This window comes from Hemitrygon akajei, chromosome 10, assembly GCF_048418815.1.
Source record: "Hemitrygon akajei chromosome 10, sHemAka1.3, whole genome shotgun sequence".
NCBI lineage: Eukaryota > Metazoa > Chordata > Chondrichthyes > Myliobatiformes > Dasyatidae > Hemitrygon > Hemitrygon akajei.
In genome coordinates, this window is record NC_133133.1 from 156709775 (window position 1) to 156737612 (window position 27838).

Here is a 27838-nt window from a genome sequence, read left to right on the forward strand (position 1 = left end):
TTATATTCACTTTTCCAGCCTTCTTGGGTTAAGATCTCCTTGGAGTATGGCAGCTATTTGAATATGCTTTCTCTGTATTTTTTAGAGATAAGATATTTGTAGGGCTCATGTTTTCCATAGTAATCATCACCGAGCTAAATGAAATTCCACAGAAGACCTTCTGGAACACTGTCCTGTATGGATTGCTCTCTCCCTGGAGATCAAAGTTACTTCAACTTTTGAAGCATTGCAGTAGATTTCTCCCAAAATGTCAATCAATGTTGCATAAAGGAATCGTTTCATTAAAGATGCTTTTACTCAGGATCAAATGGTATCTGAAGCACTAGAATTTGCCAGAAAAGATCCTGAGATACTGGAAATCTTGAGCAATGCACAAAAAAAGTTCTGATCCCTGCAGTTCAGGCATCATCTATGGAGGGAAATGGACAGTTGATATTTTGAGCTGAGACTCTTCATTAAGCACTGAAGGAAGCTTGAGACATTGACTGTTCATTTTCCTCCAGCATCTTGCGAGTACTTTACTGGAATTTGCCAATCTTGTATACTTTCCAGGAAAGTACTGATGTGTCCATTAGGTCTTCCATTAATAATTAGGATCTTTTTGACAATTGGAAATGTTTCACTGTCTCATTTCACAGAACCTTGTGGATCACCTGAAAAATTTCTACATGGTGAAAACTCTTATTTTTTCACACCCCTGAACTCTTCAATAGCCATAACAGATGCAACAAGAGCCATAGAAGTACCAAACATCAGAGAAAATGCCATTAATTTTCTTAAAATGAGTAGTTGCTTCATGCATCCTTTCAGTACAGCCCTGCAGTATAAACTAACCATGTATTACAGTAGGTTGCAAACTAAACCGTCTTATTTGTATGAAATCGGTTTTTGAATTGATATTTACAAAGGCATAGAAAATTGTTCCTTTTATACTGATGCTTGCTTAGAACTTAAGAAGTAGGAACAAGAGGAAACAATTTGGGCCTTCAAAACTCCACTAGTCAGAGAGATGATCACTGAATTTCACCTGGATTTTACCTTCCTTCAGTGTCTCCATTTCTTTAACTCCATTAAATTTTAGTTCTGGGTACATTCAAAGTTTGGGCATCTTTTACTCTTCATGGTTGGGAATTCCTTTGGGTGAAAGAAATATCTCATCATCTAAGTTTTCAATGAATGATCATATTGTTGTTGCCAGCTCTGGACTCTACACACAGGGACAGCACCTTACCACAATCCGCACTGTCAACCCTTTAAGAATTTTATATTTCAGTAAAATCATGTAAAGACAGGGAAGTATGCCATATTATACTCAAATGTTTGTCATAGACTCCTTCCAGAAATACATTCTGTCAACCTGTGTTGGGGGACGTCACGTGACGACGTAGGATCGAGACGTGGAAATCCAGCTCTCCTGTAAAAAACCAGTAAAATAACGTTTAAGTGAAGAAAAGTTAGTAAATACTTTTTAAAAACTACTTATAAACTATTCAGGATTGTCTTAAGATATGCCTCCTAAACAGAAGCAGAAGAAAACTACTACTTTGAAGACAACACAAGTTGGAAAAGAATCAAGGCCGGTCGCTATGAAAGAGCCTTGGGCTCAATTGCATTTTACCTCTGGCGATACAGAACAGGAAACTGCGGCAACATCAACCGTTTCCAAAAAAAAAAGAGCAACAGGAATTGCGCATGCATGAAGGAAAGGGCATGCACAAACACGAGCAACCCAAACTACAAATCCCAGCTACGATCGGAACTGAAAATGAAAGTGAAAATGAGGTGGAATCAGATTCTCTGGGTAAAACAGATGAAGATGAAGAGACAAACAAAGAAGAGCAACAGGAAGAGGTTGGAGGTGATGGAGACATAAGAAAAACTTTGGTGCAAATAATGCATGAATTAAAAACATTAAAAAAGATATTAAAAATATGAAGATTATGTTTAATAAAATGATGAAAAGACAGGACAAAATGGACAAGAAAATTAAAAACTTGGAAGAAACAATGGGAGACACCATTGATAGAGTGAATAAAATGGAAGATAATATTTCTGCCTGGACATCAGAAAGAAAACAGTTGTTGGAAAAAGTGGATGTGCTTGAAAATTTTAGCAGACGAAAAAATATTAAGATTGTTGGACTTAAAGAAGGTATAGAGGGAGAGGATCCAATAAATTTTTTTCAAAAATGGATCCCGGAAATTTTGGAAATGGAAGAAGGAACCCAGTTAATAGAAATTGAAAGGGCTCACAGAGCCTTAAGACCAAGACCTCAAGTTGATCAAAACCCATGATCAATCTTGATAAAATGCTTAAGATATCAAGATAAAGAAAAGATCCTGAAGGCGGCTGCCCAACGTGCCAGAAAGAGAAACGGGCCATTGATGATAGAAGGGAAAACAGTTCTTTTCTATCCTGATATAAGTTATGACCTTTTGAAGAGAAAGAAGGAATTTAACCCAGCGAAAAAAGTTTTATGGGAAAAAGGGTTATAAATTTATATTGCGCCACCCGGCAACCCTGATATATTTTTTGGATGACGGAAAAAGAAGATTTTTTACTGATTATCGGGATGCAGAAGAATTCGCACAAGAACTCCCAAATATTCGCTAATTACAGTCAAAGATTTAAAAGTGAAACAGATTAAAGATGAAGATAGGGACAGTGAATGGAACTGATGGATGTTTAAGGACTGAAGAATATTTAAATATATTCTTAATTATATGATACAGGGGGAGAAAGGTTAAAATTTGAGAAATATTAATTGAGAGTAGTGATATTATTTTTTCTCTTATATATACTTTTTTATGTTACGGGGAGCTGGGGGAACTTCGGATCGATTGCTATGGGATTCACGTGTGTAATCATGGCAATTGCCATGACCCGTACAACGGAGGGGGGTAATGTGTTTTTTTTCATTCACAACATTAGTAGGGGGTATTTTGTTATTTTTTTCTTGATAATCTATTTTTCTTTTATCTTTCTTTCTTTGCCTGGACAATCGGTGGGGTGGGGTGGGGAGACACATAGCAACATGAAGAATTTTAAAAAGATTCCCCAAGGTACTACGAAAGTTGAAAGATTAGGTATTATTATAGATTGGAGTAACCCTGTTAAAAATAATGACTAATTTACTGAATTTTTGAAGTTTTAATGTTAATGGGCTTAATGGACCGGTGAAAAGAAAAAGAATTTTAACATATATTAAGAAAATGAAAATAGATATAGCTTTTTTTACAAGAAACACACTTAACAGAGATAGAACATCAGAAATTAAAGAGAGATTGGGTCGGAAATGTTATCGCAGCTTCATTTAACTCAAAGGCGAGGGGAGTTGCAATTTTGGTTAATAAAACTTTACCAATTAAAATACAAAATGTATTAATTGATTCTGCGGGGAGATATGTAACTATACATTGTCAAATTTTTTCAGAACTATGGACTTCTATGAATATTTATACACCAAATGAAAATGATGTAAAATTTAAACAAGAGGCCTTTTTGAATTTGGCTGACGCATATGACAAAATATTAACAGGTGGCGATTTTAATTTTTGTTTAGACCCAGTTTTAGATAGATCAACAAAGGTTGTTACAAAATGAAAAGTAGCAGAATTAACTTTATCATTGATAAAAGATTTAAATTTGATTGATATATGAAGAATTAATCCAAAAGAAAGAGATTATTCATTTTATTCAAATAGACATAAAACTTATTCAAGAATAGATTTTTTCCTATTATCAACGAATATTCAAGACAGAGTGAAAAATATGGAATATAAAGCAAGAATATTGTCAGATCATTCCCCCTTGATAATGACAATGATAATGATGGATAAAGAGGAATCGATTTACAGATGGAGATTTAATTCAATATTATTAAAACATCAAGATTTTTGTGATTTCATGAAAAAGCAGATTCAGTTTTTTTTAGATACAAATTTACATTCAGTTGATGATACATTTATAGTATGGGAAGCAATGAAGGCATATTTGAGAGGTCAGATATTGCTATACTTCTAAAATTAAGAAGGAATATATGGTAGAAACAGATCAGTTGGAGAAAGCGATTACAAAATTAGAAAAAGAATCTCAAAGATATATGACAGAAGAAAAAAGAAGACGACTTGTTAACAAGAAGTTACAATATAATACACTTCAGACATACCAAACAGAAAAAGCAATTATGAGAACTAAATAGAGATATTATGAACTAGGTGAAAGATCACACAAGATTCTTGCTTGGCAGTTAAAAACAGACCAGACTTCCAAAACGGTAAATGCAATTAGAACAAGTGTAAATAAAATTACTTATAAACCTTTAGAAATTAATGAAATTTTTAAGTATTTTTATTCTGAACTGTATCAATCAGAATCACAAAATGATAATGTTGAGATAGAAAGGTTTTTATCACAAATAACTCTTCCAAAATTGAATTCGGCAGAACAGAAGGGATTAGATATGCCTTTTACATTAAAAGAGGTCGAAGAAACTCTAGGATCACTTCAGAGTAATAAATCCCAGGAGAAGATGGCTTTCCGCCTGAATTTTACAAAAAGTTTAAAGATTTACTAATTCCTCCTTTTATGGAGTTAATACACCAAGCGGAAAGAACGCATAAACTTCCAGAATCTTTTTCGACAGCTATTTTAATAGTATTGCCAAAAAAAGATAGAGATCTTTTAAAGCCAACATCATATAGACCTACTTCTTTGTTGAACACCGACTATAAAATAATAGCAAAAATTTTATCTAATAGATTATCTAAATACTTACCAAAATTAATATATATGGATCAAACAGGATTTATCAAAAATAGACAATCGGCAGATAATGTAACTCGGTTATTTAGTATAATTCATCTGGCACAAAAGAGGGAGGAAATGAGTGTGGCAGTTATTTTAGATGTAGAAAAAGCATTTGATAGATTGGAATGGGATTTTTTATTTAAGGTATTGGAAAAGTATGGGTTAGGAAAATCTTTTATAAAATTGATTAAAACCCTAAATACTAATCCCAAAGCTAAAGTAATGACAAATGGTCAAATTTCAACATCATTTGAGTTAACAAGGTCAACTAGACAAGGCTGTCCATTATCACCTGCTTTATTTGTGTTGGTGATAGAACCATTAGCTGAATTAATTAGAACAGACCCAGATATTATGGGTTTCAGAGTTAACCAGGAGGAATATAAGATTAATTTATTTGCTGACGATGTTTTGCTTTATTTAACAAACCCATTGTATTCTCTGCGTAAATTATCTTCTCGGTTGGAAGAATATGGGAAAATATCAGGCTACAAAATAAATTGGGATAAAAGTGAAATTCTACCCCTTACTAAAGGAGATTATAGTCAATGTCAATTAATAACTCAATTTAGATGGCCGATAAATGGTATAAAATATTTAGGTATAAGAGTTGATAATGATATAAAGAACTTATATAAATTAAATTATTTACCATTATTGAAAAAAAATTCAAGAAGATCTTGATAAATGGATGATGTTATCAATAACATTAGTAGGCAGAGTAAATGCTGTAAAAATGAATGTATTCCCTAGATTACAATATTTATTCCAAACACTACCAATACAATTCCCGCAGAAGTTTTTTCAAGAGTTAAATAAATGTGTGAGGAAGTTCATTTGGAAAGGTAAGATGTCAAGAATATCGTTGGAAAAATTGACATGGAAATTTGACCTAGGAGTGTTACAACTTCCAAACTTTAAAAATTATTATAAAGCAAATCAACTTCGATTTATTGCATCTTTTTTTGATGAAGATAAACCGGCATGGATTAGAATAGAACTAGATAAAATAGGAGAAAATATACCAGAAGATTTTATATATAAGTGGGAACCTAAATGGATACGGGAAAAGAAAGAATCTCCTATATTAAAACATTTGATTGATTTATGGAATAAGATAAATGTTGATGATGAGATAAATAAATCTTTATTAGCAAAGAGACCTTTAATTCAAAATAAACTTATTCCTTTTACAATGGATAACTAACTTTTATACAACTGGTTTCAAAAAGGGATTAGATATATAGGAGAAAAAAAAAAGCACAAAATGCTGGCAGAACTCAACAGGCCAGACAGCATCTATGGGAGGAGGTAATAACGACGTTATGGGCCAAAACCCTTCACTCCTGATGAAGTGTTTCGGCCTGAAACATCGTTATTACCTCCTCCCATAGATGCTGTCTGGCCTGCCGAGTTCTGCCAGCATTTCGTGTTTTTTTATTTATTTCCAGTATCTGCAGATTCACTCGTGTTGCCTTAGATATATAGGAGATTGTTTTGAAGGAGATATATTAATATAATTTGATCAATTAAAGAATAAATACAAAATATCAAACAACACTCTTTTTTGTTATTTCCAATTAAGGGCTTATTTAAGAGATAAATTGGGTCAAACAATGTTATTGCCAAAACCTAATGAAATAGAAATTTTAATTCAAAAAGGAAAAATTAAAAAATTTATTTCTTGTATGTATAGTTTGATTCAAAAGCAGGCAATTAAACAAGGAATTCATAAGTCAAGACAAAAATGGGAAACTGATTTGAATATTAAAAATGAAGAAACAAATTGGTCAAGACTATGTCTTGACAGTATGACAAATACAACAAATGTCTGGCTAAGACTAGTGCAATATAATTGTTTACATCAATTATATATTACACAAAAAAATAAATAAATTAAACCCAAATTTATCTGATCAATGCTTCCGATGTAATCAAGAAATTGGTACTTTTTTACACTCTACTTGGTCTTGTTTTAAAATTCAACCTTTTTGGACAAATTTAAGAGTTTTACTGGAACAAATTATTGGAATACAACTTCTACATAATCCAACATTATTTTTATTAGGCGATATTGAAGGGATAAAATCGAAATCCAAACTGAATAAATATCAGAAAGAATTCATAAAAATTGCATTGGCAGTAGCCAAAAAGGCTATTGCAGTTACTTGGAAATCGGATTCATACTTAAGTATAGATCGTTGGAAGAATGAAATTTTTAGCTGCATTCCACTTGAAAAAATTACTTATAATTTAAGAGATAAATATGAAGTATTTCTGAAAATTTGGTGCCCTTATTTACAAAAGATAGGATTAAATATATAGGTGCTCCGAAGATAAATTTATTGGTTATCTGGGGAAATAAATAAATATACATATTAAAGCTATTATGAACTCCATGGGGCATGTGGGGATCTTCCGATATCCAGGCATTCTTTCTTTCTTTCTTTTTTCTTCTCTTTTTTTTCTATAGGGATATGTTAGGGGGGAGGGGGTTAGGGGGAGGGGTTAAGGGGAGGGGGGAAGGGTTGATAATTTTATTTATTAAAAAAATAAAAAAAATAAAAAAATCTGTGTTGCATTCACACAAAGTTGGAGTTGAAACTAGAAGACTAGCATTCATGAAATATTCCAACCTCAGGACCTAAATTCTGTCAGCAGAACTGTGGATTTACACAAAACTAGGTCAAATATTTTGCCTTGGGGACAAAGGAACTAGATTTATTCGTTTGAATTCTGCAAGCTGATCCAAATATTGCATCATCTCTGAATCTGTATTAAAACTGAAAATGCAAAGAATATTGTAGTAACTTAAACCATCTGTTTGCAAATTCACACCCATCTTTCTTTGAACTTGTTTCAATCTTCTCTCAACCCTAAACACCTCTGCACCTTTTTGAACTGTTTGACCATACCATCCTCCTCCAATGTCCCTCCTCCAAAGTTTGGTTTGATTACACTCACCTGGATCCACTCATATCCAGCTGGTTGTAAACAAAGAATTACTGTAGTCATTACTTTTTCCATGCCGCACCATTGCTTGTGCCCTCACAGATATAATATTATCTGCTTCATTTTTCTCATCCTCAAGCTGCTTTTCAGCCATATCATCCAATGACCTGAACTTCCTGTTTGGTTAGTTGATGGCTGCACAATGTTTGGCCCTTTTCACACGTCTTAACAAATGCAGTATCTCTGCCTCCTTGCAGGAAAATCGTGAAAACACTCAGGCACAGGCAACTAACCTGTACACCACAAGAATGCTGGGTATTGACAGTTTCCAACAAGAGAGTGTCTAATCAACTATCCCTGGTATTCAAAGGCATTACCATCATTGCGGCCCCAACCATAAACACTCTTAAGGTTGACATTGGTCATAAGTTCAGCTGGACCAGCTTAATAACTGTCTTGGCGACAAAAACAAGTCAGAGGCTTCAATATTGGTGTTTTATTTCAAAAGCCTTTCACCCATCTTTGAAGTACACTTCTGGTGTATGTTTGAATAAGGGGTAGGCCATTTAGAACAGAGTTGAGGAAAAACTTTTTCACCCAGAGAGTTGTGGATTTATGGAATGCTCTGCCTCAGAAGGCAGTGAAGACCAATTATCTGGATGCTTTCAAGAAAGAGTTAGATAAAGCTCTTAAAGATAGCGGAGTCAAGGGATATGGGGAGAAGGCAGGAACGGGGTACTGATTGTGAATGACCAGCCATGATCACAGTGAATGGCGGTGCTGGCACGAAGGGCCGAATAGCCTACTCCAGCACCTATTGTCTGTTGAATTCTTTCCCCTTGAGGAAAGGAGTATAACTCTAATAACTTTTGAGGAATATGGGACAAAACCATCCACTGGATTAATACCCCAACAATCATCCTAAACATTAATTCCTGCCATTCTGTAGCGTGTATCATCTAAAGAATTCCTAAATACGGTTAGTTTAAATCCATGACCACTAAGAAGGACAAGGCAGCAGATTCAATGTAATATCTTCATGTACTGGGTTCCTTCAAAGTCAAGCACCACTGAACTTGAAAATATCCTGCTGATCCTTCATCATAACTGGGTTTAAGTTCTGCAGCCCTTTACCTTGTAGCACAGCAGGAATATCTTCTTTGGAAGGACAATAGCGATTCTTGAAGGCAGCTCTCTACCTTTGGAAGTGCAAGTATTGAAATGATGGGATGGCAATACATGTTGGCCTTGTTAGTAAATCTCATATCCTGAAAAACGAATGAAGTATATAGCATGAGCCAGTCTGTATTTTGCACTCTATAATATTTAATATATTAGATAAAAGTTTGTGTTTATTTAACCTAATCTGTATGCTGTGAATCTTTTTTCATGTGGGAATCTGTGTGTGTGTGGTGGGGGGGGGGGGGTGAATACAACATTTAAATATTTAATTCAGTGAATTTATTTTTTTGTTTTCGAGCTTTCGTGCAAATCAACGTAACTGCACTGGTCTCAGTTTAAGGAATTTGTGTAATCTTCAAATGCAACAGGCATCTATTGTTTATATATTTAAGAGAAAATGTGTAACTAACTAAAAAAGGATCAGGCACCACAGCGATGAAGCCAGTAGAATTGTTGCCTCATAGCACCCGAGGCCTGGGTTCAACTCCGACCTCGGGTGCTCTCTTTATGGAGTTTGCACATTCTTCCTATGACCTGGTAGGTTTCCTCTCTCATCCCAAAGACGCATGGGTTGGTAGGTTAATTGGCCATTAAGCTCTGCTCAGCATGCAGGTGAGAATCTGGGGAAGAAGATAAAGTGTCTGTGGTGAGAATGAAGCATGGGATTCAGGTAGGATAAGTTTACAAGGATGGTTGATGGTTAGTGCAGAGTCGCTGTGCTAAAGGGTCTGTTTCCATGTTGTATCTCTCTCTGAATAATCCAAGACTTTTTTTCTTTTCCCACTTTTGTCTTCATGGTGTCTATATTCTTCCATTATATCTCTTTATTCCCAGCCTCCATACATGTTCAATATCCACAAACAGTTGTCCTTTGCAACTCCAGTACCCTGTTTATTTTTGAACTGGGAGTATGTATTAAAAGAAGTAAGAATTATTTCAACTGGAGTTTTTGATGTAAATTTCCATAATTGTTATTCTGTTTTACTGGACTGAAAGTTTAAAAATTATTATTTTACAAACCTTTTCCAGATATTGCTGCCAATAATATGTTACTGTCGCTTCAAAAGTATATATTTGTTTCCTTTTTTAACATGGTATGTCCAATTTAATTTTGGACAATACAGAATAATAAATTAATGGAATTTCTAAATTTGTTCTGTAGTTCTTTATGTTTCATTATAAATTGGTTGGTTTCAGTATATTAATATTGCACAGTAAACAAAAAACACTAACCATGTTGACTGAATAAACCCTTTTCAGGCTTCCAGCCAGGTACAGGTATCAACTACAACCAACATTTCGATGACAAACTCTGCCATCTTCATCAGGGATGATCCCCAATGGAGTTTGTCATTGAAGCATCGGTTATAATTGATACCTGTACCCGGCTGGAAGCCCGAAAGCAGTTCATTTGTCATATACACTGGGAAAGCACTAGATCCTTTTTCATGTTGACTCAAGGTGTTGACTTCATTAGTAGTAATAAAGTCCTTGACCCATATATTAATTGGAATCTGCTTGAGGTTATTTGCCATCAATGTTAGAAATATGAGAAAATGGCCAATTTAAGCCCCTCCACGAATCACCGTCTAGTTGGTGTTCAATTAAAACCCATCACACAGGCAACATAATATTAATGCAACCAGTAAACGTTACATTTCAACAACCAAGACTATTCTGAAAACAAATCTATGAAAGATAGGGTTCTTGTAGATGAAGTAATCCATATGAGACAGATTTGTTGGTATGCATAGAGAGTACAATTGCTAATTTAGTTTACCACTTTGCTTTACAAGCCAATAGTTTTGTTGGCTAATATTATGATTTCACTTATTCTATCTTGTCTTTGCTTCTAAAGACAGATATCCTGATAGACTTGATTTTAACATGGAAAAGGAGATTCCTATGCTGCATGAATTGAAATAAAAAGTAAAAACAGCAGCCTATAATTAAGGGAAGTAGTTTTCTGGATTAAAGGGGCAACAGACAGCCATACTTCTTGCCTAGTTGTTCCCAGTCCTTTTAGAACCCTGAAAATGAAAAAAAAATCTTCATGTTCACCCTTTCTTTCTCCCGCTCACTCTTCTCTATCTTTCTCTCTGTCTCTGTTCTGTCCTTCTTACTCTGTTTTCTGTCTGCCTGTCTGTCTGTCTCTCTTCCTCTCTCTATTCTCTCTCTTCACTTCTGCTTCTGTTCTCTTCGCATTTCTCTCTAGGAAGAGCAAGGAGAGGGAGTAGTAGTGGAGGAGGTTTGCAACTAATAACTTCCACATGAGAGAAGAATTACTTTTTTCTCTTCTTTGAAATTGAGCTGTATTATACTATTGTCTATTTCCTGGACTGTTATCTCCTACATTGTTGGAATTTTCACCACATTTAACATCAAATTCACAGTGGAAGTATTAAGTAAACAAATTTGTCAAAATGAATTCTTTGCATATCATAGATATAATCACAGAATGTTTGGTGAAAATAAGTGACTTGAGAACAGTATTTTTTTAAAAAAAACAGTACAGTATTGCCAGATTTCTAACATTGTAGTGCATTGTATGGTTAAACTGCTTTTCTTAGCCTAATAGCAATTAAGTTAGAAGCATTTATCCAGAGACCTTCACAGAAGTGTTTCCATGACAACCTCCATGTTAGTTAAGGCCATAAGAGGTGATCAACAGTTTATTTTTTTCCTTTGTGAAGATTAGATTTGTGCTGACAGTTTTGGCTTTAATAGCACTCTTACACCATGAAAGTATTTGTTTACTGGATCATATGCTGTTAGCTGTCATCTGCAGACAGATTAGCTACTTTGATAAAAGAATGGATTGAGGCAGTGTGTTCATCATTAATGCTACTGACAAATAAAATTGCTAAAAATACACCTGACTTTTAAGCAGATTTACAAAAGCAGAAATTAGAATCACCTGATTTAAACAATTTTATAATTTCAAATATTTGCAATTATAAGAGTACCTCCAGAAATGATCTTTTTTCATTAATAATTAGAACCTCAGGTTTTGTTTAGTTTTGCTATCAAAAATTTTGGCAGTGCAGAATGCACCTTTGCCCTAAAAAAGAAAAATGACAGGCAAGCTGTTGATGTTGAATGAAATTATTTATTGAAGATGGTGCAGCATTTATTTGATTTGCAGCAGAATTGAAATATTTTCAGTTAGTGTCTCAAGCAAAGTCTATCTGTTAAGACAATCTCTCTCTTCAAAAAGTAGTAGAAGTGCTTCAGTGGCTGTCAGGCTCCTCCTTCCCAGAGGTGTCCACCTGGGGCCTACAAGTAGCATGTATTCCCTCTCATAGTAATCAGATGCCGTTTCCATGACAATATATAGTGTGGGGACAGATTCAACAGGCTCATTACTGTGCTATCCCTGTGTCCTTGTATCACAAGAAAACAGACAAAATGAAGAAATATTGTTCCTTATTGTGTATAATAAATGAAGCAAATTTTAAAACAACATTTGATGAGAATATGATGCATGATGATATGATTATTACAAGGTATAGTTAATTCCTTGCAACTGCAGCAAATGTGTTGTCTTTTAGAAACTGGTATATGGATAGTTATTTAGAAGTCTTCTGTGGATGTTGTTTGCATGGCACTGTACATATCAGATATGAACTGGCAACTTTTGTGCTTATTGTTGGATTTTAAGTGCCATTAGCAATTGCAGCCGGGGATGGAAATTTTACCAAGTTGAAAATCATTCAATGTATGTTACATTAATTATTAGATGTTCAGTTTGTAGAAAAACATCAGATGTTTTAAAAATCATACCATGAATCTGGATGATTGGCATTATTTCCTTAGTTTTGGGGAGAACATTTTAAAATTGCAGTACTACCTCACTTTTACTAATTTGTTAAAATTCTTATCTCCGTATGGGTTATTTAAACGGAAGGGGAAAGAAAAACATTTACATACCAGCAGTCCCAAGGTTACGAAAGGGTTCTTTTCCTAAGAACTGATCGTAATTTGAACTGTCCGTAAGTTTGAAATGAGTGGAAACAGTGTGAGGGAGAGGATGACGGAAGCCGCTGTGACGGAGTGCAAGCTGTCGTGGGAAGAGTGGTTGGCAGCTGGCCTTACTGATTCACAGAGTGAGTGACTCTGCTTACAGCTCCTGGTTCTGCTTGGCCTGACCTAGCCTCTGATTATTGCACCTCATGGGAGGGGGAAAGGAAAGCGGAGAGAGAAGGCTTGCAGAAATGTCCCATTTGCGCCCAACAGAAGGTGCCTGCGGCCCCACAGCAGCCAGCAAATTCATCTTACCAGTCTGTGGAAGGGTCGTTTTTATGTATGGGGGATACGTAAGTTGGGCATTCATAACCCCTGTATCTATCTATAATTTTGAATTTGCATCTGAATTGGGACTTCATTGTTTATGGAGGATTAGGAGACAGAACATCTCCCTTCTGAGGGCAAGTGCATATGTTTGAATCTTAAGGTTGTCCAAAACTTAAACCACTTACCGCTACTAATTATAAAAAAAAATCTTATTGAGGTTTTTCTGGTAGTGGTAAGGTTCCTCAGCAGACTGTTGATTTAAAGCAGCTAGAGGTATGACCTGATAGTTTTGGTACAAAAGTGCATATATTTTGAGACTATGGACCAAAAATAAATATGAGCACTCCAGAAATTAAAGAATGTAGTCAAGCACCATTTTCATTTTGATGCACAGTAAATCGAGCAGAAATAGCCCGGTTTGAGTTGCGATGTGGCTGTAGAATAAGCTGGATAATATGTTGGCAAGTTTTCTGTAAGCTGACTATATTCTGTTTTAACATAACACCGTTAATTGAGAAACAAAATTAAATGTATCTGTGCACATATGACCTTGAAGTATTACTGCGAGAAAGACTGCTCTTGAATATGATTGCCTTTATAATTACTTCACGTTTTTAAAGAAAATATACAGATACTTTTGGAAGTTGTAAAATAATGACCACTCACAAACATTGTTCAGGGTTTCTGATTTGTAGGCTGAATTTTTGTGATTAGGTTTTGATTGGAGAAACAATATCATTGTGAAGGCATATTTTAGCTGTGCTTTATATGCTTGGTGTTGGATCTAAAATACCCACTAATCAGGGGGATGATCCCTGGAACCATGACATTTATTGTGAAAATGTCTTTATAAAAGTCACTTTCTTATATTTTCTTAGATTCCTCTCCTAGGTCTCCAGTAGTTAATACATCCAGTTTGGATGTATAGTTGGCCTGGATGCTTCTAACATTAGGGGAATGCAGGTGGATGTTTAGAGTGCTGTAACCCTTAACACCTGTTGTTGTCTATTTTGAATTATTATCTTTCAATGACAAAAGGCAGCATTTATCATCCTTAGTTCATCTGAGGTGGTCCTCGTTGTAAATATAGTAGTCATCCAACATTTTCTTCAGACCAGAATACGAGAGATCTGAGTCCACAGTCTGAAAAACTTGGGTGTATTTCAGCAATGCAAATGGTCAACATTCAGATCTGACTCTGGCACCATAAGGGTGAAAGTGAATGAAGGAATGGCACATATAAGTAAACTGTGAGGAGGAGTTGAGGCAGGATGTCTTGGAGATTCTTTAAGCCTTTTGCTAACTGGCAGAAAATATCTGATGTTTGGAGAAGTGATGTTCACTATCCAGCAATCTTTCTCTGAGAAAAATTAATTCCTTGCACTTGGATAGTTTTCAGTTGCCAGTCACAAATAGACACCTTTTGCCGTGCCGCATTCCAGTTAGAAGGTGCACAGTTTTGGTAGAGTTTGACGTTTGATACTTCAAAGCACCTGTCTCCCTTGATAAAGCATGAAACATCAATAAAAGTTATTTAAAGGTGGTGGCAATTTTACCAACCTGCTATTGCACCTCTCCAACAGTGCAGTTTTAGTGTGATTTAACTTCAAGTTATGACATTTCTGTTAGGAATTTTTATAAAGTAACATAAACAGAACTTCTTAGTAACCTAAGTGGCAAATAACTGAAAAGAACCTATGTATTCAACTTCAAAACTGAAAGATAATAGTTTATTGACTGTGAAACACTGCTCACACATGATTGCACAGCTAAATACATGAGCAATCACATCGACAGTTTTGCCGATGACACGACAGTGGTGGGGCTTATCAACCAAAAATGATGAGACAGCATAGAGAGAGGAGGTGTAAGAGCTTAAGGCCTGGTGCCAAGCAAATAATCTCTTCCTCAATGTCAGACAAGACAAAGAAGATGGTTAGCAACTTCAGGAAAACTCGCACCACTCACACCCCTTTTTACATCGGCGGCACGACAGTGAAAACTGCAAGGAGTTTCAAACTCCTGGGACTCCATGGTCCCAGAATGCATCTTGCACAATCAAAAAATGCTAACCAAAACTCTACTTTCTGAGGAGGCTAAAGAGAGCTGGACTATGCATGTCAGAACTCACAACCTTCCACGGATGTGCAATAAAGAGTATCTTAACAAGCTGCGTCACCACAGAGTACGGAAACTCTACTCTGATGGACAGGAAGGCTCTACAATGGGTGGTCAAAACTGCCCAACACATCATCAGCAGCAGCCTACAGGCCATCAAGGACGTATATACAGAAAGGTGCCAGGAAAAGGCCAGCAATATCATGAAAGATCCTACCAACCTTGCCCATGCCATGTTTGGCCCCTCCCATCAGGAAGGAGGCCACGTAGCATTCATATCAGGGCCACTAGACTCAAAAATGATGACTTTCCCCAACCCACCCCACCACCACTACTGTCAGAGTCACCTTATGTATAGACACTCCTGCACCTAGTGTCACATTATGTACACACAGTCAATTTATGTGCAGTATTTAAGCTATTTTATGTATTTATATTTATTGTTTTTTAATTATTAGTGCATTTTTTATCTTATTGTGCTTTTTTTGTGCAGCATCTGATCTGGAGTTACAATTATTTCATTCTCCTTTACACTTGAGTACAGGAAATGACATTAAACAATCTTGAATCTTGAGTTTAAAAAAATCAGAAAGTAGCTTTTCTATTCTGATATTTGACTATTGTGTTTTGTTTCTCTATGAAATTATAAATCCATTTTACAAATTCATTTCAGTGTATGGCTTTACGTTTGGACATGAATTACTAATGCTATTTATTCCTTTGCTTGTACATGACAAAAATCTTAAATATTAGTGCATACTGTAAATTACCGTTGATAATTGCTTTACTGTGTGATTGGCCTTCAGCCATTTGAATGCTGAATTTTAGGTTGAGAGTAAATGCATAACCAACAATCAAAATCATTATATTTTAGCTAGACATGCAATGACTAAGGAATTGCAAGCAATTTTCTGGTGCATAGCCCTAAGCATTCACAAATGTAATCGATACAGTTGAATAGTTTTTGATATCTTGCAAGAATATGTTTTAGATACGGGGATCAAATACCATTTCATGTTATATCCACAAGAGGATCAAAATTAACACCGAGTTTTTCTATGTTTTGTACATAGATCAGCATTAATTGGTGTTTTTATCAAATGTCATGCAATATAATATTTTTATACAGTGGAAGTTAAAAATCCAATTACAAAAACAACTTCTTTTGTACAATATGTTTAACATCACAGAACATCTTATGGCTAATTACAGAAGTGCCATCAAACAGTCATTGACACCAAGACGCATAATAACACCAACGACAGTCAATCCTTTCCCTGTGAGCATAGCACATTCAATGCATGTTTTGAACAGAAGGAGATTGAAATTTCACCACCCACCCCAAAAGCTCCAATGTACCTGAACCCACAGTCGCTGTTGTAGATGTACGTTCAGTCTTCCAGAGGGTAACCTACGGAACGCAAGTGGCTCAAAAGACGTTCCTGGGCATGTCCTTAGATCCTGTGTTGATCAGGTGGCGGGGTTATTTGCAGTTATTTTTAACTACTGCCTGCTTCAATTTTGGGTTCCACCTGCTTTAAAATGACCATTACCAGTGCATTGCCTAAGAAATGCGAAGAAATGGGACCTGATGACTGGTGCTCGATGGCCCTGACATCACCATCATGAATTGCTTTGAGAGGCTAGTCATGGCACACATTAATGCCAGCTTTCCAAACAACCTTGACCAATTGTTATTCACCTACAGCTGAAGCAGGTACGGTAGACACCATCTTGCTGACCCTACTGCAGTCATCTCTGAAGCAGCTGGACGTGAAAGGCACCAGTGCTAGACTATTGTGTATTGACTACAGCCCTGCCTTCAGTACTAGAATTCCAAGCAAACCCATGTCCAAGTTCTTAAACCTTGGAGTCAACATATCCCTCTGCAACTGGATCCTTGACTTTGTGACCAATAGACTACAATCAGAAAGAATAGGTATCAACACCTCTGCCACGATTATTCTAAACACTGGCATCCCATATGTTTGTGTTATCAACCTCCTACTCTTCTCCTATACACTCATCATTATTTCATACTGCCCACACTGTGGTAACATCTGCAAACTTAGTAACTTAGTAGCCTAGTAACATGATGTCGTGGCAGTAACCTTTCTAGCAATTTCAACGAAACAGAAGAGGTGGCCATTGACTTCAGAGGTGGAAATGCTTTTGAGATTGAGAGGGGTGAGAGCTGTAAGTTCCGAAGAATTAATACCACCAACAGCCTTTCTTGGTCCAATTATGTTGATGCCCTGGCAAAGCAAGTTCACCATTGCCTCTATTTCCTCAGGAGTCTGAAGAAATTTTTCATGTCCCCTTTAAGCTTCACCATTTTTTTTTATCAGTGCGCCTTAGAAAGCACCCTGCATGGTTGTATCATGACTTGGTATAGCAACTGCTTTGCCTATGACTGCAAGAAATTGCATAGACTTTTGGACACAGCTGAGCACATCACAGAAACCAGTCTCCTGCTCCGTGGACTCTTATGTACTCTTCTCGTTTTCTTGGTAAAGCAGCCAGCATAATCAAAAATCCCTACCACCCTGGACTTTCTTCTTCTCTCTGCCATCAGGCAGAAGATAGTAAAGCCTGAAGGCATGTACCCACAGGTTGAAGGACAGCCTCTATATCCCATTGTTAAGGGTCTATTGAATGGTTCCCGATTATAATATGATGAACTCTTGGCCTCGGAATTTACCTCGTTGTGACCTTGCATCTTACTGTCCACCTGTACTGCACTTTTTCTGTAACTAACACTTATTTATGCATTCTATTGTTGTTTTTCCTTGTAGTACTTCAGTGCACTGTTGTAATGAATTGGTCTGTCTGAGCGGTATGCAAAACAGATTTTTCACTCTACCACAGTATATGTGACAATAATAGACCAATTTACCAATTATTACAGCAGGTAACCAAACACTAAGTTGAAAATGTATGTTCTCTGATGCATCTTGAGGGTGGAAAAAGAGCTGAAGATGTTGAGAAAGAGAATTCCAAATCTTAGGAAACAGATAACTTCGGAACAATTAAATTCACGGATGATTAAGAAGCCAACTATCTGAGAGTATAGGTATTTCTGACATTCATGGAGTAGAAAAAAGTACAGTGTCAGATCAAAATAGCATAGTATGAGTGAATATTGAAAGCTAAAATGTATTAAGTTAGATTTTGTGCTGAATAAACTTTCCCAACCTAGAGATTTGTGCAATTCCTTTGATTTGCCTCCCAGTGCAATTTCCTTAGTTTGCCTCCTAGGTTCAATCTACTCAACTTAATTGTATGCTTGTTAAGTGTATAATGATACGGAAATTTATGCATTGTAATTTTGCAGTCAGTATCACCATCCTCCGGGTGGTAAATACAAACCTATTAATTTTCATCTACATGTTATCATCTTCATACTACCACATATTTAAGCAATCATGAACAATGCTGTAAACAAAATTCAAAGAAAACTAGATGAATGTGTAATAATTACACATGCACGGATTTTTTTTAGGTTTTCTTCAATGCGCTGTGGTTGATTATCTTTCCCATATATTAGAATTCAATTTTTTAAAATGATATCTAAATTGAGGATGGAGCATAAATGCAACACTATCATTTTTCACTTGACTTGCAGTTACATGGAATTTTAACATCTTTTGGAAGTTACATCAATTGACTGGGGATAAATTGTAGAAGAAAATTTTGATTGGAAATATACCTTTTCTAACTGTCTTTGAAATTCAAGAAGATAAATAGGCAGATGGATTAAGGAGGGGATGCAGTAAGTTCAGGTGGAGTGATGTCTGCAACTAAGATGAAATAATGTGAAGAGAGATGCATAAAGACAGATAAGGAAGAGCAAAAGATGCAAGCGGGTAACCAAGGCAGGAGGAGACTATAAGAAGTTGAATGACATGAAACTATGATATGATTTGCAAAAAAATGAGGGGAGAATTTTAATATGCAGCTATTTTCCATGAATTGGAACAAAATAAATGATGAGAAAAAAAGCTGCAGAGTAATTGTAGGCAGTCAAATTTGGGGAACATTGCTCTTTTTCAAATAGATTTATGTCATCAATTTTGCAACTGAGACTGACCCTCCCAACATAGCAGCACTTCCTCAGTACCTCACTAAAGTGTCAACCTGGAGTATAATGCTCAAGCATCAGATTGGGGCTTGAAGCAATCCAATTTGGATGGGAGGCCAGAGTGCTAACATTGATTCAAGGCTGACACCTAGTGGGTAAATATAATGTGTAGTGTTCAGCAGTAAATCCCAGGGAAATCTGAAGTTCAACGCCCTGGTCTTTGATCATATTGGTATTTTCAATTAACCCAAGCAGTTCTAGCAAAGTAGGAAAATATCTGCCAAACAACAGAGTACATAGTTTATGGTCATCTCCAGGTTAGGATCATATATTGGCAAAGTGACAAAATGATTAGTTTTATTGCTTACACGAGGAAATCTGCAGATGCTGGAAATTCAAGCAACACAAACAAAATGCTGGTGGAACACAGCAGGCCAGGCAGCATCTATAGGAAGAAGCACTGTCGACGTTTCGGGCCGAGACCCTTCGTCAGGACAGGGTTTAGTTGACTGACAGCAACAGTTTTTTTGCTTTGCCCATTCCTCTACATTGTGAATGTTCGTTGCTCCATTCAGCTTGGAATTAATACCCTGTGTACATGAGTGTAAGTTGCTGCCTGCTTCATTAGAACATGTGCGTTGGATCCTAAACTTACTTTTGAGTATAGGTAAAATAATAAGATTTTTTTTGGATAACTTGATGTATATGCTATAGTGATCAGAAACATCAGAACAATCTTGAGGAAATCATTAACATGATTTCCAATATGAACATACCTTTCCATTTTATTTATGATTTTTGAGCACTGAAAATGTGTGTTTGTTAGTACAGCAATACTCACACTAGGCTGAAAGAAGTTACAAGAAGATATCAGTTAGGTGTCTTCTTGGAAGATTATTGTTTACTGATGTCATATTTCATTGGAACTACTCTGATTTCACACAAATTGCTTAGTAAAGTTGACTACCTAGCTTCCTGAATATGAAAATGCAGATGCTTCTGATGCAGACTGATAAATAATAACTATAAGTTTAATGTTACTTAGAATTCATGTCATAATTTGCATCTGACTTAATTGTGCTTTCCAGTCAAATCACCATGCTATCATTCACTTCTTAAACATTTATTATTGTAGTAACATGCAGATCTCAGTTCAAATTATAAGAAACTAGAAAGACAAATTAGAGTTAAAGATATTTTAATTAAAACTGAAAGTTCCTTGGAAAATATGGTACTACATTTTTCAACAAAACTCAGTGCAATACAAAGTTTTTACTGCATTTGGAATTTGAATAAATGTACAAGTAAAAGTTATATTTGATCAAATGTTTTCTGTTCATGCAGCCATAATCTGAATTGTTAAATTCATGTTTTACTTTTGTAAGATTATTGGGCTTATTTTTCTGACAGGAACATTTATTGGACAAATTCTTAATCTCTGTACTTCAGTTTATCACTATTAACTGATCTGGAATTTACCTCTTCATCCCTAGATATAAATGAATGATGTCTGAAAATGACTTGCCAACCTATCTTGCATCGTCTTGTTTGAATTACATTAGGACCTGTAGAAGGGTATAAAACACTGAGCAAATTAATACAATGTCTTTTCCAAATGTGATTCAAAGAAACCAAGGATAAAGTCAAGTGCTAATTGTTTGTTTACCTTGGACTCATAGTTAGCAGCACTTAAATATTGAGGACACAAATAATTAGATAAGGTTGATCGACAACATGGTTAAGAGGTTGCCACTGTAATTGAATATTAGTGGGACTGTTAAAATTGCAGTCAAACCAGTTGGCATGATAATCACATACAGATATTTAAGCCTGGTTGTTCTCAGTGTCATCAAAGATTTAGTTGCTATATTTGATTTTTTTCTATTTTATCACTGGCTCCTGCTGATATTAGACAAATACAAAATAATGAGCAGGTGACAACCAACTGGTTCATTGAGGCTTCCTGTGCCATTATGACAAATCATTTCTTCCCTCTTCTCTTCTTGGAAAGGTACAGTATCCCTTGAGGACAGTGGAGGAAAATATACCCCCAAAATGATCAAAACCAGATCACAGGGGCTGAGTGTTAATCTAGAAAGACATTTTTCTTCAAGGTTAATTCCTAGCTGGATCTGGATTAGACCATAAGACCATTAGACACAGAAGCAGAAATAGGCCATTTGGCCCATCAGATCTGCTCTGCCATTCAGTCATGGCTGGCCCTTTTTTTCTGTAACCTTTGATGCCATGTTCAATCAAAAACCTGTCAAGCTCTGCCTTAAATGCGCCTAACGTCCTGGCCTCTACAACTGCCTGTGGTAACAAATTCCACACAGTCACCACCCTCTAGCTAAAGCAATTTCTCTGCATCTCTGTTTTAAATAGAAGCCCTTCCATCCTGAGGCTGTGCATTCTTGTCCTAAACTCCCCCACCATGGTAAACATACTTTCACATCTACTCTGCCTAGGCCTTTCAACATTCAAAAGGTTTCAATGAGATCCTCCCCCTCATCCTTCTAAATTCCAGCAAGTACAAACCCAGAACCATTAAATGTTCCTCGTGTGATGACCCCTTCATTTCCAGAATCATCCTTATGAACTTCCTGTGAACCCTCTCCAATGCCTGCACATCTTCTCTTAGGCGAGGAGACCAAAACTGTCCATAATACTCAAGGTGATCCTATCCCTGCTCTTGTATTCTAGACCTCTTGAAATGAATGCTAACATTACATTTGCCTTCCTCACCACCAACTTAACCTGCAACTCAACCTTTAAGGTGTTCTGCTCAAGGACTTACAAGTCGCTTTACATCTCAGATTTTTTTTTTACTTTCTCCCTGTTTAGAAAGTAGTCTGCACATTTATTTCTACTACCAAGGTGCACGACCATGAATTTTCCAACATTGTTTTTCATTTACCAGTTTCTTGTCCATTCTCCTAATCTGCCTAAACCCTTCTGCAGCCTTCCTGTTTCCTCAATACTATTTGCCCCTCCACTAATTATCATAACACCTGCAAACTTGGCAATAAAGCCATCTATTCCATCATCTAAATCATTGGTATACAGCATAAACAGAAGCAGTCCCAGCACCAACCCCTGCGGAACACTTATAATCACTGGCAGACAACCAGAAAATGATCCTTTTATCCCCACTCGCTGCCTCCTACCAATCAGCTAATGCTTTAACCATGCCAATAGCTTTCCTGTAATACCATGGGCTCTTAACTTGGAAAGCAGCCTCATGTGTAGCACCTTGTCAAAGGCTTTCTGCAAGACTAAAGATTCAACTGCATCCACTTTACCTATCCTACTTGTTATCTCCTCAATGGATTAGTTCCTCACCGGAGCTGACTCTACAGAATATGGAAGAAATTACTTGAATGTATGGGACTATTCCATTTTAACAGAATGGAGAAGACAAGCAAACATTATTTAATACAAGACCAGCACAGAAATAGTATAGTTTTCTGTAACAAAAATGAACACACCACTGGCTCATGTGACAGCATGACTGCATGGTTTCATGATTACTTTCTGACTGGTCCAAGATTAGGTTGCCCCAGTCAGAGAGACCTCTTGCCTTCAATAGTGTTCTTTCTTTAAAGATTAGTGTAGTTGTGTGGGAGTTTGCTGATACCTTGATGAAGCCATTTATATCCTTACCAGCAACAAGCAAGGTCCCAGAGGATTGGAGAATTGCCAAGGTTATTACTTTGCTCCAGAAAGTAAATAGGGATTATGGGTCAGTGAGTCTGACATCGGTGCAGGGTCCTCTGTTGTTTCTGATGTATATAAATGATCTGGTTGATTATAGATCAGTTACAATATGGGTGGAGAAGTGGCAGATGGAGTTTAATCTGACCTAGTGTGAGCGGTTGCATTTAGAGCGGTCTAATGTAAGGGGAAAGTATACAGTTAATGGCAGGGCCCTTAACAGCTTTGAGTACAAAGGGAACTTGGGGTCCAAATCCAGAGCTCACTGAAAGCCGCTGGACAAGTAGATAGCGTGGTTAAAAAAAAAAGCATATGCTATGTTTGCCTTCATTTATCATGTTTTTGAATAGAGGAGTCAAGAAGTCATGTTACAGTATTTTAAACTAGTCTTCGGTCACACTAGGAGTAGTATGTGTAATTCTGGTCATCCATTATAGGAAGGATGTAAAGACTTTGGAGATGTCAGGAGGTTAAGGGTAACAGAAAATGGGGTTGACAGAAGTAATCAGCTGCAATTTAAAGGTAGAGAAATGATGGACTGAATGTCCTAATTCTGCTTCTGTATTTTATGATCTTATGGATAGAGAAGAGGTTTGCTAGGATGCTGCCTGGCTCAGAGAGTATTAGCTATAAGGAGAGATTAGACAAACTTGGGTTGTTTTCTCTTGAGCATTGGAGGCTGAGGGGAGACCCAGTTATGACAGTCTCACCAAACACCCCCACATGTATCCCTTTATCTGTCTACTCAAAACAGCTGGAAAATCCAGCATCTAGTTTTCTTTGCAACAACTTAGGCTTCCTGAATCCGGGATCAATTTTCCCCATTCAATTTTTTTTAAGATCCAGGCATTAGTTTTTAGCTAAACTCTCTGGAGACTTTGGTGTGATTTGAAAGAAAGATGTTAGGGTTTCACTGGGCTCCTTAACATTAATTGGGTGGGTCTTCTATAGCTGCTTTCTGTATTGTCAATATTGATTTGTCTTGAAGGTTAAAATAGCCAAGGACTTTCAACGACATTCTCATCCCATACTCTGAATTAAAATCATGAAACAAAATTTTGTGGTATAAAAAGGGACCACTTTGCTGTTTACTGTTAAATGTTATCTACTTGGTTTATCTCTTATTTCTTTGTTCTTAGACCTAAAACCATAATGGACCATGAATTAAGCCATTCGGTCCATTGAATGTGCTTTGCCATTCCATCATGGTTGATGCATGAACCTTCTCTGCCCCATTCTCCTACCTTTTCCCCATAACCTTTGACACCCTCACTAATCACGAACATATCAATCTCTGCTTTAAATACAACCAATGATGTGGCCTTTACAACCATCTGTTGCAGTGAATTTCACAGATTCACCACCCTTTGGCTAAAGAAATTCATTCTCGTCTCATTTCTAAATGGACATCCCACTATTCTGAGGCTGTACCCTCTGGTCCTAGACTCCCCCACAATAGGAAGTATCTTCTCCATGTCCACTGTATCCAGGCCATTCAATATTTATTAGGTTTCAATGAGATCAATGTAAATACAGGCCCAAAACCACCAAACACTCCTCATATGTTAACCCTTTCATTCCTGCTATAATTATCATGAGCTTCCCCTGGACCCTCTCCAGGGCCAGCACATCTTAGATAAGGGTCCCAAAGCAGCTCACAATACTCCAAATACAGTCTGACCAATGCCATATTAAGCCTCAGCATTACATCCTTGCTTCTATATTCTAGTCCTCTCTTTTGTTCCCTAAATTTTTTATTTTCTTAACATAATCATCTGTACACCTTTTTAAAAGCTGTTTTAATTTTCTTTCTGTTGCTATGTTGGAAAATAATTCTGTATTTTTAATAGCTTCAAAGAATAATGACTTCTTGTGTTTCTTAAATTATAATAACATTATATTTTCCAGATGCTGAATGAATACTGGAAATAGACATTTCTCTTATTTTAACACAAAAAACTTGTCAAAATTTTAATCTCACTTTCAGTAAAAAAATAATGTTGAGTGGATTGGAGAGAAAAGTGAACTCAGGGTGGAAACTGTGATCAGTGCCAAAGCAGGAAGAAGTGCAGTTAAGAACATTGAAGGTGAGGATGAATCACTAGAATTTGTACTTTTTTCTGTTTTGCTTCATAAAACCAGTCATCATTTGATTATTTCTACCAATCCCTATATTAATCTTTTGTTTGAATGGAAAGAGCTGCTACTTTTTCTCACCATTGAAATCTTCTCTTGATTTGCTTTGTGAATCTGCTGTTCATCTTGTCCATGATGTGGATATCTTTCCAGAGGTTGTGTGCTGTTCTGGATATTCACTCCTGGCTAGTAGGCCATTTGGTTGTCTGCTAATCTTGCTTTCTAAACACAGCAGTTACATCTTGTAAGATCATAAACAATTGTAAATAAACTTCCAACTAACAGTTTATCTTCTGTTTGTATATAGAAGTGAGTCTTCAGTTCTTAAAATGTAAATGGAAAGCAGTAATCAGCTTGAAGTTAAAACAAGTACTGTCGATAGAACAGCTTTGCAATCAAGCTCTGTAGATAGTAGACGCTCTGTGAGAAGTAGGATTTTGCTTACTGCATCTGGTTTATTACTGCTTGTGTTGCAGTATAAGACAAGGGGTTGTTATATTTGGCTTGTTTCAAACAGACAAGCTGACTCAAAGTTGCTTAGTTCAAAGAAGCTTGCAGAACTTGATGGATAATATCATTTAGCATATCAAATAATTGATGTGTTTATAGTTGAAAGATTTATGTACTCAAAGAAGTTAGATTTACAGCATTAATTGTGAACTGTGCACATTAAACAAAGATCTATGTCTCCAAAATGCTTTTAGACCATTTGTGTTAAAAGGGTATCTGAAGAAATATAGACCTGTGGCGTCAACCCAAGTGGTAGAAAAAAGGGTACATGTGGAGAGCGCACACATTTATTAGGTGTGGTTAAAGAACATCAAGAAGAATGATAGGAAGATGTGATGACCAGCTTCCATTCCTCTGGTTTCGGTTTCTGCAGCAGACGATTCATTCATCAGCATTATTAGTACAGTATGTCTTAGTTTATAAGAATTGTACCTGTGTTTCAGAGATCCTTTGTGTTTTAGAAATGGTTTAGAATGCGTTTTAAGAATGTTGTTTAAATTTAAATACATACCACTGAAAAAAATTCAGTATGTTTAAACTACTTCTTTAGCTGAAAGTATCTTCCCCTTGGTAGGGAGGGGTAAACCACTAGTCAAATAGTGGGTATTGGCAGTTAAAATTAACCATGGCGAATAAAAAGGGAAGTAAAGTAGTCTTTGAAGATTGGATCGTTACAGTATCATCTCCCTTTGGTGAGAGTACTCCTGGCTATTTATATCTGATAGGGCTTAAGGTCTTCGTTTGAGTTTAGAACTTTGTGGATAGCAAAACCAATGCCATCACAGTGCATTTAACATGACAAATGTAAGAGTGAATATGCAATGAAAGAATTAATATGTTGTGAAAGTTCTAATGAAGTTGAATGACTAAAATTACTGGTATAGAATATTCCTGCCGTTGGGACAGTGGAGACATATTGTGTTATTCTGATGCACTGTATCAGACAGTATTTGGTTGATTAGTTCAATTTTTATACAATAGACTAGTTATATTTCTAAGCCATGACCTATAATGAAATTATAACTAGTAATAAATATCTGTATTGTTGGCTTGAATGAGCCAAAGTACATCAGGTGAAGGGACTTAAACAGGTGGAACATTGTTTCGGTTGGTGTAACTGTTTCTAGCTTCAAGTATTCCAGGATATTCTATGTTGGAGCATGACTTCTTAACTAAAATACTGAAATTATTTGATTCACAATACTTGTAACAAAAGGAGTTTCATTGGATGTATTATGCCATCATCAGAAGAGTAAAATATTTGTACTCATCAGGGATCAAGGCCAGATCTTTATGAATGCATGTCCTGAGGATCTTTATAGCCAATGAAATACTTTGGAAGTATGATATTTTAGGAAGTTCATCAGCCAATTTGTCGTTGCCATTTATTAACAGCATTGTGGTGGTGCCCAGTTTTAAATCTAAGTGATGTTGATTGGGATCTCGTATTGTCATCCAAGAGATTTCAGGACAGTTTAAGGTCTCAACTGAAAGATGATATATCTGACAATAGAACACCGCATCAGCACCTCACTGATTCATTAGCCTAAAGTTTTGAACTCACATCTTGCTTCTGGGGTTCTTTTAAAGGATTACAGTATAATTTTATTTGCAATTTATTTTGTTTAAGTTGTAATCTGTAAAATATGATTTAGTACAGTCGCTTTAATTTTATTAATTTATTTATTGAGATACAGCATGAAATAGGCCCTTCTGGCCCTTTGAGCCACCCAGTACCCCCAATTTAACCCTGTCCCAATCACAGGTCAGTTCACAATGACCAATTAACCTATCAACAGGTACGTCTTTGGCTTGCAGGAGTACACTGGAGCACTGGAGGAAACCCACGGCATTCACGGGGAGAACGTACAGACATTAGGTTGAAGGATAATATTTGGAACTTTAGATTAGTCTACTTTTTCCTTTGGGTGGCAGTTTCCAGCCAGTAACATCTGTGAGGAATAATAATACTGTATTTTGCTCTGGTTCCTTTGAATAAGTTGAAACTATAGGAATTTAGAGCATTAGAAAAAAGTAATGTAA

General features: G+C 36.2%; 1 protein-coding gene across 5 annotated transcripts in view; it reads left to right on the forward strand.

Annotated features, from left to right (window-relative positions):
• The window catches only part of foxp2 (forkhead box P2), a 739530-nt gene that overhangs the window by 56694 nt on the left and 654998 nt on the right, over positions 1–27838 (forward strand). Inside the window, exon 3 of one of the 5 annotated variants that reach the window (XM_073059478.1) lies at positions 25137–25236. The exons of the other annotated variants lie outside the window; for them this stretch is intronic. The gene's annotated coding sequence lies outside the window, so the exon portion shown is untranslated. The remainder of the gene's footprint in view (positions 1–25136; positions 25237–27838) is intronic. 5 annotated transcript variants of the gene reach the window in all.